A 14,373-nucleotide genomic window follows, 5' to 3' on the forward strand; every position below is an offset into this window, starting at 1 on the left:
GCCTACGATACATCGCATACAATTTCTCACATAATTCGCTATGTCACGTTCCATGCCTGTCCAAAAAAACCTTTGTCTGGCCAACGAAAGTGTCCTGGAGCGACCTTGATGACCAGCCGCATCATGCAGACCATGAAGCACTTGTTGTTTTAGAGAATCTGGGACGATGAATTGATGTAGCTTTTTATCCATGTGATTGTCTCTCTTGACTCTGAAAAGCATGCCATCTCTGACGGTAAGTTTATTCCAATGCTTAAGAAGTCTTATGACAGGGCGAGACTCACTGGACCGCTCATGCTTGTCAGGACGTCGTTGTCGTTGAACGTAAAAGAGTGCTCTGCTCACAGTGTTGTCCTGTTCTTGTGCAGTTAACAGAGTGCTCACATTGAGTGCAGTAGTCTGGTCCACACTGACTAAGTGTGGAATAGATTCCACGCCCATCATCCATCCTACACCTCCAGAACAATGTGCGTCCAACACTGCAGTTACCTCATGTGAACTTAAAGCACCTGCCGTCAACTGGCCTTGACCACTAATTCCAGTCTCATCAGAAGGATCATCAACAGGACTCAGTACTTGACAGTTAGTAGTAAGTCGGAAAGAATCTTGAACGACTTGATCTACAACTCCATTAACCTGATTAAGCAAAGAAAGATAAGGTTCAGTAACAAGTCGATGGCTTACACTAGACTGGACAAAAGGTTCCCTGCTCAATGCGTTGGCAACAATGTTCTTGGAACCTGGTACATATTTTAGGTCGAAGCTGAAGGAGGCTAATTTAGCAACCCAGCGTTGCTCACAGGCATCGAGTCTTGGCTTGGTGAGTATGTAGGTGAGGGGATTATTATCCGTCCAAGCTGTAAAGTGACGGCCCTTCAACCAATGATGGAACTTGTCACATACCGCCCACTTAAGAGCAAGGAATTCTAGCCTGTGAGCCGGGTAATTCATCTGGGAACGAGACAGTGTCTTGCTGGCGAATGCCACAGGTCTGGCCATAGTGCCACCTTCAGGGATTTGGGAAACATCAGCTCCCAAGCCATCAAATGAAGCATCTATAGCTAATATAAATTCACGGTTGAAGTCAGGGTGTGCTAGAGTGGCGCTTGTGAGAAGTTCCTCCTTCAAAGTGTCAAATGCCTCCTGGCATTTATCAGTCCAGTCTGTAGGTGAAAGCTTGGTGCACCTAACTTTCGAGTTAAGCTTCCTCCTTCTGCCCCTAGAGCCTCTTGTGTCTGTTTTTGAAATGAGATCAAACAAAGGCTTGGCTTTAGCAGAACATCGCTCTATAAAATGTTGGTAGTATAATACCATTCCTAAGAAAGATCTGATTTTCTTGTGGCATGGAGTGAGTCCATCAGAGTCCATCAAGTCAACTGCATTAACATCTGTGATGGCCTTTATTTTTCCAGGGTCTGTTTTGACACCGTCTTCACAAATGACATGGCCAAGAAACTTAACTGATTTTCTTAAAAAAAAGCATTTTTTAGGAGAAAGTTTGAGATTGTGGGCCTTGAGTCTTGAGAACACCATCTCCAGCCTTTCAAGTGCAACATGCTCATTGGGGGCAAAGACCATGAGATCGTCAAGATAGCATAGCAAACTTGTGAAATTCTTGTCACCAAAGATTGACATCATCATACGCATAAATGTAGCCGGACTGTTGCACAGGCCTTGAGGCATCCTGTTATATTCATGCAGCCCAAATGGTGACGAGAAAGCAGTATATTTCCTATCGTCCTCGTGTAACGGAACATTATAGAAGCCTGAGGTAAGGTCCATAGTTGAGAAGAATGCATTTCCTCCAAGAGCAGCTAAAGCGTCTGACTGATGTGGCAGAGGATGGGCATCTTTTACAGTTCTGGCGTTTAGCCATCGAAAATCAGTACAAATCCTCAAATCACCGTTCTTTTTCCACACCAGGACGAGGGGGGAAGCGTACTCACTTTTGGATTTCCTGATAATGCCCTTCTCTTCCATTTCATCCAGCGCTACTCTCAGTTTCTCATAATGGCTTGGAGGTACACGACGGTAAGGGAGACGAAAGGGTTTGTCGTCTACTAGGCGGATCCGATGTACAAAATCTTTGGCCTCGCCACAGTCCATTTTGTCCCTAGAAAATATGGACTCATATTTCTTGAGAAGATGGATTAATTTCATTTTCCATGTTGAAGACACTTCGCATGCTGTTAGATCCAAGTCTTTCAATCCCATGTCATACAAGATCTGTAACAACTCATCCTCAGATTCCTGGGAGCCATTCTCGTGTTGGAAGTGTTGAACTTGAGACTTAATAAAGTCACTCTCTGGAAGATCTTCAACGGCGATGCAAGGAGAAACATCTGCAATCTTTGCATTTCTTCTTAAAGTCAACACGCTGTTCGTGGGATTTATAACTTTCACAGGTACCCAGCCATCGCCCCATAGAGGTGTAATGACTCGACCAACCATGATCTGCTTAGGGCTACATTTGGATCGGGTAGGTTCCACAAGCACCGTGCTTCCCACCGATGTCGCTGTGCCGATGGGAAGTTTACCCCACACAAGATGTTCACTCTGGGGTTGGAGTGTCACGCTGTGCTTGAGTTTAACGGTACCTACTTTGTCAGGTACGTGATCACCCCTCCATCTTTGTATGTTGGACAGCAAAGAAATGAACTCTAGACTCTCATTTTCTCCATTACCATGTGGCAGTGAAATCAGTCTCCAGTAGTCATCAGTATTCTTCAGGATAGTGAGCAGGCTTTTGATGGCATTACTGCCCAAGATCATCTCGTCTGTCTGGCCTGGAACGATCAGCACAGGTATTATCATTTTACATCCATAAACACAGATGGACAAATCATACATTGCTGTTGGTATGACTCGATGACCACCACATCCAATAATCACAACATCATCTGCAGAACTCTTTGACAATGTAGAAGCACATGCCAACAACTTAACTTCAGCTGCCCCACTGAGAGTGCAGGCCATTGAACCACTGTCCAGTAATGCAGTGAAAGATGGGCCATTTTCTACAGACACGGTGGTGTAAAATAATGAATCAGCTCTAGGAACTCGTTGTATTCCTTGAAAGATTGCAGTTTTCTCAGGTGAGACACTGGGTTTGTTCTTCTCATAGATGGACTCATAATCTTGTGTGACAAATGTGGGAGGGTTATCAATCTGGTCTGTACTAACCTCCCTCATGCACAGACCTGTCAGTTTTCCTGATTGGGCTGAGGCGACTGTCTACTCCATCTAGGGCAGAATCGTCTGGAGTGACCGGGAGACTGACACTGAAAACATAGTCTGTGTTCACGACAATGAGTTAAAGCAGAGTGGGCAGCATCGTTACAGATAGAACATGGTAAGGCATCAAAACCTTCAATCCTAGGAAGTCTGCTGTGAGGCTGCTGTTTAGGACGGAAGTGAGCTCTGTTACTATTGGTCAGCAGGACTTTTTCAAGCATGTCGATGACCTTCTCAAGAGCAGAGAAATCTGTACTTTTCTGTTGTTGTTCGCACACTGAGGGAGCAGGCACTGAAACTGTATTAACATCAATCTTGTTAACCAAGACTCTTTTACTTTGGTTGCGTTGCACTGTACTGTAGGTCTTAAACGATAAGTCAGATTGATAGTCGTTAAGCACTGCCTGTACTTCATGGGCTGACCACTTGTCAATCGGTTTAGATCTGAATGTTAAAGCTAAGTCTTTACTCGGGCAGTGTCTGATAAACATGTGAACAATTTCCACACTGGGCTTGTCAAGTGTTTTACCTTGCTCTTGCAGACATTCAGAGGCAACATCTGCAGCTTTGTTGAGTCTCAGCCAGTAATCGTATGGGTTTTCGTCCTCATCAGGCAAGGTTGTGTAAAAGTCGGCAAGAGGTACAAGTGAGTAATGAGTACAACTGAAATGTTTGCGTAGCAGGCTGTAGACAGAATTTGGGCAGACAGTGGTGGCAGAATCACAGTTCCTGATCCAGAATTTGACAACATCTTTTGCCTTACCACGTAGGTGCACCAGGATTTCCTCCACATGTTCATCGGCACTCAAGTTGCTCTTTTTAACAAATGTCCTCATGAGATCTTCCCATTCTTCAATTCCAATTGTGTCAGAGCTATCCCCTCTGAAGGAAGGTGGCTCCTTGACTTTTCGGTGCTGAATCACTTGACTTTGTGACACATTTAACAAGCTTGAAGGGCTATTAGCTTTAAGATCATCAGAGTGTTGTCTATTTGGCGTGTCAGTGTCCAAGCTAGGACTAAGATGTGATATAATGTTGTCTGCTAACTGCTGACCAATCTGATTGACAATTGAAGTCATCTGCCCTAACATATCAGGCACACCATGCACAGCATGAGGCGTCGAAGTGCTAGCCTCTGTAAACCTATGACTGACATTTGACTGCATATTTGCTGTATCGTACTCTCGTACAGAACACACCCCTCTTGTGACACCAGGTCTATTGTCATTATTGCCAGTATTGGGGCTGTCCACTGAAAAGGGAATTGGAAAACCTAAAACCCCTCTACCTCTACCCACTGGTCCAGGAGTACATTGATCAGGTATGTATCTATTGATGTTACTCATTTTGGGCAATGTAGGATGTTACAGTCCACACAAACATTAACTCAGTGTCAAAACACTCAGAGCAAGAAAAGTCCAATAAAGTGAAAAAGGATAAAGTTGATGAGTCCTGCGATCGCGAAAGGCTGCAGATCGATGACGAACTGTTCAGCGGATGAAGGATGCTTGCAGTCCTTAAATGGCAATACGGTGATCTCTCTCAGCTTGCTTGAAGACACGACCCATGGCAACACAGCGGCATCACAACTTCACGGCACCAATGTGACGGTCTTGCCTGGGCGGGCTGTACAATGGAGACAGCGTGTGTGAATAGGGTTTCACATATTTCAAATGAGAATAAACCATTTCCACAGCAATGCTTCGTTAACTCTGCTCTGTTTATTTTTTAAAACAGTTCTCTTTTTAATTCTGTAATTTTTTTAACTTTGTGATCGTATAGTGTTTCAGATGTAAATATTAACAGATTCAACATAGCTGAAATCCACTTTCAATTAAATATAAATCACAAATAGATAGATAGAAGATCCTTAATGAAATAGAGCAATACAGTTAAACTCACAGTAACAGAAAAACATCCCCACCTAGCGGAGAACTTGAGTATCTCAATTTGAATAAACAATTTAAACATTTAACACATTTAGCAACATACCTGTACAATGGAGACAGCGTGTGTGAATAGGGTTTCACATATTTCAAATGAGAATAAACCATTTCTACATAAAACACAAAGGAACACACAATTTGATCACAATCAAGTCTCGTAACATATAAACACGTTATATCTCAATATTGAGTGACTCACTCGACGCCAAACACAACTTAACAGAGTCCCAACATATTCATAGAAGGATAGAGTGACAGTAAAGCAAATATTTTTGTGTTTTGGACACTCATATATGGTAATTCTCAGATCACAAAGAACGTGCAACTTACCCACAGCAATGCTTCGTTAACTCTGCTGTGGGCGGTCCCTACTCCACACGCTAAATCACATCACGCACCACATAGATGGCGCTGTCCCCATTTATATAATAATTTAACATCTTTTCACTCCGTTACATTAGCTGGATTTGATTGTTGACGATTTGGCATGATCTTGGATTGTTTGGTTCTTCGAAGCTCATCCTGGACTTGCTGTCATAGCAACAGCTGCGCAAGCCTAAACCTGCTCTGGAGCAGGTTTATTTCATGTAAACAGGATTTAGGCTGCGCTCCTGGCGGGTTATGATTGGTTGAAATGGCGAGGTCACATCTGATTGGTTAAAGAGCACAACTGACGCGGACTGACTCACGTGGGAAAAGAAAAGTATCTTGCAAGAAAGTATATATATATATATATATATATATATATATATATATATTGAATAAACACTGTACTTTTTAAACTTGTTATTCATGAAAGAATCCTGGGGGGAAAAAATCACAGGTTCCAAAAAATATTTGGCAGCACAACTGTTGATATTATCCAACATTGATCATTCTAATAATAAATCAGCATATTAGAATGATCCCTGAAGGATCATGTGACACTTAAGACTGGAGTAACAGCTGATAAAAATTCAGCTTTTCATCACAGGAATAAATTCTATTTTAAAGTATGTTAATATATATATATATATATATATATATATATATATATATATATATATATATAAAACAACAACATTATTTTATATTGTAAAAACAATTTGCAATATTAATGTTTTTTCTGTATTTTTAATCAAATAAATGCAGTCTTGATGAGCATAAGAGACTTCTTTAAAGACTATTACAAGTCTTACTGACCCCAAACTTTTGAACGGTAGTGTATAAAAAAATAAAAATATAAATAAAATAACATACCAAGAAAAAAACATGTAACATGGGCAGCATTAACACATTTAATGTGTTCACTACTTTTTGCCAGCCCTCTCTCCTTGCTTTTCCAGCCTTTGCAGTGTTCCCTTGCGTTTTAATTAAACTCTGAAACTCCTGAAATCCCTCAATCAAGAGTTCTTGCTCTGCTGCAGAAAAATACTGAGCGCGCTCCTTCGTCATGTTCGCCGACCAATCAAAGAGTTGCCGATCAATGTTTCTACTATCGATACGTACCCCCTTTTAAGCCACCCAGTGATCTCAAATAACTTCATCCAGCTATACTAATCATCAACAACAGGTGCGTTCGGAGAACCGAAATAGCGAGCTCATAGTTAGCGCGATGATTTGATCTTGGATGTGTCATTTGATCTTGGATTTAGTAAGCGAGGTACGAAGAACGGACCCCTGAACTGTGATACTTACCATTTCTACATGTCATTCTTCATCAATAAATACCGTTTACCTTCACTTACCTCATTTGTCCGTCTGCTTCTCTAACACAGAGGCAACTAATCAATATTATTAAACAATAAAGTTTAGATTTAAATAATCATTATTCAGTATATTTAATTCAAATCAGTCACTTGCGCAATGGGTTAGGGATGGTCATTTGTTTATATGGTCTGATTCACATGTTTTACAGATCAGAATATTGATGGCTTACAAACTTGTCCTCACCTCTCCAACTGCTCTGTACTTACTAGTGATAATTACCAGCGCTTACTACTGTATAAATAAAGGAAATGGAAGGATGTCATAGTGATATGATAAACATACTACAAAAAACTCTTAGGGTCATTGCATAATGCCATTTTGAGAGGTGAGTGGATTCTAACTTGAACACTTCTGGTTATTGTGTTCAAGAAATTAACAGATATGTCTGTTTAGCTATACCTTGTTTAATGCTGCAAATTTGTTTCGGTTATATCAAATGGGGCACACTGATTCCCTGGGGCCCTAAGCGGTCGATTACCTTGCTAATTGGTTATTGACTACTAGGCAGTGGCGTGGCAGTGGCAGTGGCAGTATTCTAGGCTCATTCTAGGATTTTGCCATAGGCCCCCCTCAAAATCAGATTCAGTTGTGGACTGCTCCTTTAAGGACCACACAAGGTCAACTCTAACTCATTAACCAGACAATTGCCTATACATGTTCTATTGGGTGGGACTGAACACTGGCACTAATGCAAAACTGTCCAGGCATAGTCTTCAAAGGACTTTTGCCACTTTTGTGGAGTAGGTGCTGGAGGAAAATGGACTGTATTTCTCCATCTGCCCCGCTGAGGAAGACATCTCCAGACTGACTCCCAAACCAGAGACCAGCCATCCGTGATCCTGCGGCACAGATCTATTGCCTGAGTCCACCTCGACTGAGCCAATCACTGCCCCGGAGCCTGAGCCTCTTAAATCATCTGATGCAAAAACATTGTCCGTGCCTGAGGGGATACTGGTGGAGATCAGGGCTTAAAGGGAAGCCCTGCCCACACTCACAATGCTGAGGGTGATCTGCAACGGGCCACTGGATAAGGAACTTATGGACATTTTTCAAATGGACTTAATAGACTGCTTTGGAGAGGTTGTTCCCAGTTCCCCTGAACCTCCATTATCCCTGACGTCTCCGCTGGTTCGTTCAGCTCTGCTACAACTTTTGGCTCCCACCCAGTTTTCCTCTCCCGCCTTCACTCTTTAAACCAGACAGTTTCTCAGCTCCATCTCTGCCGGTGCCTGTCAGTCCTTCAGCTCACCCTCAGTCAGCACCACCGTGGCCTGTCATCCAACTAACTCCACCGGGCTCCCTCGTCCCTCCGACTTCACCTTGGTTGGCTGTCACCATCCGCCACCTCGAGACTCCACTTCTCCTGCTTTACCCTACTCTGTCTTCGTCCTCAGTTGCTCTGGCTCCACCACAGATCCCCGCCTCCGTCACCTGAGCCGTCAGTTCTGCCTTGGGCCTCCGGATCCTCTGTGTCACCCTGGCTCTATGTCTGCTGGGCTCCACCTGGGATCCAGCAGCTTCATGTCCATTGTTCGTCCCCAGGGTATCATCACCTCTATCTTGGGGGCCTCTGGGGCCTCGCCCTGGCTGGTCTCTGGACCAACATCTGGCTCTTATAGAGTTAGCCCCTGTCTGGTTCCTCATCCTCCTCCAGAACCCCTGCCCTCCCTCTGTTGGATTCTGTAAGGCGCAAGGACATGCCTTTTTTGGGAGGCGAACTGTCTCTGTTTGGCCAGATATTACATGGACATGCTTCGATGTTTTGGCCTGCTCCTGAGTTCTCTGTGTTTGTTTTCCTGGGATTTACTATTAAAGTGTTTAAACTGTGCTTTTGGATTACCCCTTCATTCTAGGCTCCTTATTGTAGCACTGCACGTTACACATTAAAACGGCAGATTGGACGAATTTTAGAAGAATGAATCCCTTAATTTAAAAGAATGTTTTTTTACGCTTGCTTAAGGTGTTTTTTTCCTTGGACGAAAAAGGGTTAAAAGTTGTTGCACAGCATCTAAAATTTTATGGTCATTCTGAAATGCCTGTCTGAAAAGTGTGTCAAAGTATTTCATATAATTGCCTCCCAAATCTGTCTTACACGACTGCATTCTCCAACCGCAGACACCCACCTCCAAAATCAATGACCGCATTTATTGTATAATGTGTATTGTTTTTCGTCTGCTTGCTTGTGGCGCAAGTAATTTATTCTAAGTGAAAATGATTATATTCAGTGGCTTCTCCTATTTTTCTTCATGATATTTAGTGCCAGTTTATCAGGAAGTGGCAATTTTGTTCTTTTTGTCTCGTTTGATGGAAACAGTGCATATGCACAAATGTGACATTCCAATTCTGTGTATAAGTTAAATTTGGATGGAAACCCAGTGAAAGTGATTTTGTGCCTCTTTGGGATGGTACTACAATGTGGTGTACACTCTGAAGTAGTGAATTTGGGTAAAGGGGTGCAGAGCCAGTGGTTGTTTTTGTAGGCAAACACCAATGACTTGAATTTTATGCAAGCAGCTATTGGTAGACAGTGCAAATTCATGAACAGAGGTGTGATGTGTGCTTTTTTGGCTTGTTAAAGACCAACTTTGCAGCCCCACTCTGGATTAGTTGTTGAGGTTTGAAAGAACTGGCTGGAAATTTCACCAAGAGAGCATTGCAATAGTCTAGCCTGGTCAGAACAAGAAAGGAAAGAAAGGGCCTGATCTTCCTAATGGTAAAATCGGCAAATCTGCAGGACCAGGCAGTTCTAACAATGTGGTCTGTAAAATTCAATTGATCATCAATCACAACTCTGTCCTGTCTTGGAAGGTGTTGTGGTTGATGCGCCTAGCTGGATGCACCTAGAAACTGGGATTCAGTGTGTTGGCTGTACACAATGTTTAATAAACGTCCTGCGAACTAGTGATGGGAAGTTCGGATCATTTTACCGACTTGGATCTTTGAGTCTCGTTCAGCAAAATGAACGAATCTTTTTTCGAGTCATTTCGTTCATTCCGTTCATTTTACCAAAATATAATAAAAAAGCTGGTTACTTCCATAACACATGTACTGCTTATACAAACGTTGATCACACTACAAACAAGACAAAACTATAATGCTATTAGAAACATAAGACACTAATTCATTTTTTACCTGGGTCTTCAGTCTATGATTAGCTCCCTCACCACTATCTGTCCGGGTTTGAGTCGTTCGTTCATTACGTGACAGCCCCATATTAACTTAACTAACGCGATCTGAGCCGGAAAAAGAATTGATTAGTTAATCTCTCGAGTCTCTCGGGTTTGAGTCGTTCGTTTATAGTTGCGCAATTGCGCATGCGCGACTGAACGAATCACTCCCCGAGACGACTCGTTCTTCCCGAGTCACATTAAAGATTCATTCAAAATGAACGAATTGTTCAAGAACGACCCATCACTACTGCGAACCTCCGTGGCACGTCCCGTTTCTTTCTCCGGACGTCCCGCGAACGTCCGTGGTACGTCCCGCGAAGGTCCCCGTTTCGTCCTCAGAACGTTCCGCCAAGTCCCCGGTACGTCCCGCGAACGAACTGCCAACGTCCCCATGACGTCCAAAAACCCTACACGATGACGTCCAGGGGACGTTCGCAGATGCCATTCAGGGGACATTGTGGCGACCTTTTTTTTGTTAGCTGGGCAAGCATTTGAGGCTACAGAATTTCAAAATGACATTTTTTTTCTAGCGATTGTTGACAGGTATCTGATGTTAAGGTCTATTCAATAAAAATGCATTTGATTAGAAATGCGGGAGATCGACAAGACGTAATTGTCTTTACAGTGAAAAATACAAAATTTACTTTTTTGACACTAAACTCCTGCGATCGTTAACGGGTTATGAACCTGCTTTATATCAATAGAAAGTGTTTTTATTTGTGAAAAAAACTGCCCGTGGTTGCTGAACGGAACATAAAGATTGCAAATATATGAATATGACATGCATTTGTCATAACGCGTATTGATTGGCAGACAAGTATTTGAGGCTACAGAATTTCAAAATGACAATTTTTTTTAAGCAGACGTCTTGCGATTGTTGACAGGTATCTGAGGTTAAAGTCTATTCAATAAAAATGCATTTGATTAGAAATGCGGGAGATCGACAAGACGTAATTGTCTTTACAGTGAAAAATACTAAATGTACTTTTTTGACACTAAACTCCTGCGATCGTAAAGTTATTGCTACCGTCCCGTAGCAGATTTTGTAAATTTTGTTCTTGATTTATGTGATTCCCCGTTCCAAGTCATGGTGGAGGATGGTAATTCTCCTCCCATCTGGTAACATGCAGTCACCCCATCTCACCAACAGCCAGAGCCCTCTGCATATCACTCCAGCGACCTCGCTCCCTTCTTGCCTCCCCTGTGTCCCCAAGTTCTCCTAAGCCCCACGATGGTCCTCAGCCCAGTACCTCAGGCTTCCTCTCCACGCTCAAGCCCGTCAGCCGCTAAGCCAGCGTCAGCTCACAAAATGGCCGCCACGCCAGCCAGCAAGATGGCTGCAATGCCAGAGTCTGCAAGCAAGTTGGCCGCCATCTTATTATCTGCTCTCAAGATGGCTACCAAGCCAGAGTCTGCACACAATACAGCCTCCGTTCCTGAATCCTCGGTCAAGATGGCCACCAAGCCTGAATCCCTCGCCAAGATGGCCGCCGTTCCGGAGTTCCCAGCCAAGATGGCCGCCAAGCCTGAATCCCTGGCCAAGATGCCCATCAAGTCTGAATCCCTGGCCAAGATGGCCTCCGTTCCTGAGTTCCCGGCCAAGATGGCCTCCGTTCCTTAGTCCCTGGCCAAGATGGCCTCCGTTCCTGAGTCCCTGGCCAAGATGGCCGTCAAGCCTGAATCCCCGGCCAAGATGGCCACCGTTCCTGAGTTCCTGGCCAAGATGGCCACCGTTCCTGAGTTCCCGGCCAAGATGGCCGCCAAGCCTGAATCCCTGGCCAAGATGGCCGCCAAGCCAAGCCAAGTCTTCGCTGGTTCTGCCCAGCCCTTCCAGAGTCTCCGCTGGGGTTGTCCAGTCCTCCAGAGCCCGCTCCTCAAGAGCCAGCGCGCCCTCCAGAGCCGGAGCTCTCTCCTGCGTGGCCTCCAGAGCCGGAGCTCTCTCCTGCGCGCCCTTCCGTGATCTCCTGGGTGGACTATACCCTAGGTTCCCCCAAGAAAATTTTTTTGGGGGGGGGGCTACTCCCCTGATCAGCCATGGCCACCTGGACTGTTTACTCGGCCATCGCCACCTGGACTGTTTACTTGGGCATGGTTTCCTGAGCCCCCAGATCCGCCATGGCCACCTGGACTGTTCACCCGGCCATGGCCCCCTGAGCTCATGCATTTAACATTCATTTGTCATAAAGCGTCTGTGATGGCTGACATTTATTTATTTGAAGCAGAACCCCTGCGATTGCTGACAGGCACCTGAGGTTATTGTCTATCAATTAAAAATGGCTTTGATTCAAAACGCATGAGATCGCTGAGACTTAGTTGATGTTACAGTACAAAAATACAAAATGTATTTATTTGACACCAAACCCCTGAGTTCGGGACGGGTGTTTGAACAAACTTTATCAACAGAAAATGTATTTATTTGTTTTATTAAAGAATGCGTATATGAATAAAACAAGCATTTGTCATGAAGTGTCTGCAGTGGCTGACAGGTGTTTGACGCTACAGTATATAAATTTAACATTTATTTAGATTCTGCTCCAAAGTTCCGATCTGAATCTAATGATTCACGATTCTGCTCCGAAGTTCTGATCTGAATCAAATGATTCGCGTTTCTGCTCCGAAGTTTCGATCTAAATCAAATGATTTGCGATTCTGCTCCGAAGTTTCGATCTGAATCAAATGATTCGTGTTTCTGCTCCGAAGTTTCGATCTAAATCAAATGATTTGCGATTCTGCTCCGAAGTTTCGATCTGAATCAAATGATTCGCGTTTCTGCTCCGAAGTTTCAATCTAAATCAAATGATTCGGGATTCTGCTCCGAAGTTTCGATCTAAATCAAATGATTCGTGATTCCGCTCCAAAGTTTCGATCTAAATCAGATGATTCACGTTTCTGCTCCGAAGTTTCGATCTAAATCAAATTATTTGCGATTCTGCTCCGAAGTTTCGATCCAAATCAAATGATTCGCAATTCCACTCCGAAGTTTCGATCTAAATCAAATGATTCACTATTCCGCTCCAAAGTTCCGATCTGAATCAAATGATTCACTATTCTGCTCCGAAGTTTCGATCTAAATAAAATGATTTGCTATTCCACTCAGAATTTCCGATCTAAATCAAATGATTCACGATTCCGCTCTGAAGTTTCGCTCTAAATCAAATGATTTGCATTTCCACTTTGAAGTTTCGCTCTAAATCAAATGATTCGTTATTCCGCTCCGAAGTTTCGATCAAAATCAAATGATTCGCAATTCTGCTCCAAAGTTCAGATCTGAATCAAATGATTTGTGATTCCACTTTGAAGTTTCGATCTAAATCAAATGATTTGCGATTCCACTCAGAAGTTCCGATCTGAATCAAATGATTTACGATTCCACTCCGAAATTTCGCTCTAAATCAAATGATTCACTATTCCACTCACAAGTTCCGATCTGAATCAAATGATTCATGATTCCACTCTGAAGTTTCGCTCTAAATCAAATTATTTGCGTTTCCACTTTGAAGTTCTGATCTGAATTAAATGATTCGTGATTCCGCTCCGAAGTTTTGATCTAAATCAAATGATTCGCAATTCTGCTCCAAAGTTCCGATCTGAATCAAATGATTTGTGATTCCACTTCGATGTTTTGATCTAAATCAAATGATTTGTGATTCCGCTCCGAAGTTTCGATCTAAATCATGATTCGCGATTCCGTTCCGAAGTTCTGATCTAAATCAAATGATTCGCAATTCTGCTCCAAAGTTCTGATCTGAATCAAATGATTTTCGATTCCACTCCGAAGTTTCGATCTAAATCAAATGATTCACGATTCTGCTCCGAAGTTTCGATCTAAATCAAATAATTCGCAATTCCGCTCCAAAGTTCCGATCTGAATCAAATGATTCATGACTCCACTTCGAAGTTTCGATCTGAATCAAATGATTTGTGATAAACGATCCGATTTATGCAGTTCGAAACAGTGAATCATTTTGCGACACTATGCTTTAACTTAGGTTTGTTTTTAGTGGGAGCACTGTGCAGACATCATGCTGGGAAACAAGAAAATCTGAGGCTGATTTAAATATATGCAATAAATTAGTAGATAAAACATTTACCTATTTATTGTAACCTTTTTGTTTTATTGTTTTTAAATGTTTGAATATAAAAAATTGTTTGTACATATTTTATCATAATATATAATATAAAATGTCATTAAAAATTATATAAAATATTTTAAATATAATAAACTTGGGTGTAATGCAAAATTCACTCAATCAAGTATGAGTTTTGGCCCTTTG

Source organism: Garra rufa, chromosome 23 (assembly GCF_049309525.1).
Source record: "Garra rufa chromosome 23, GarRuf1.0, whole genome shotgun sequence".
Lineage (NCBI taxonomy): Eukaryota > Metazoa > Chordata > Actinopteri > Cypriniformes > Cyprinidae > Garra > Garra rufa.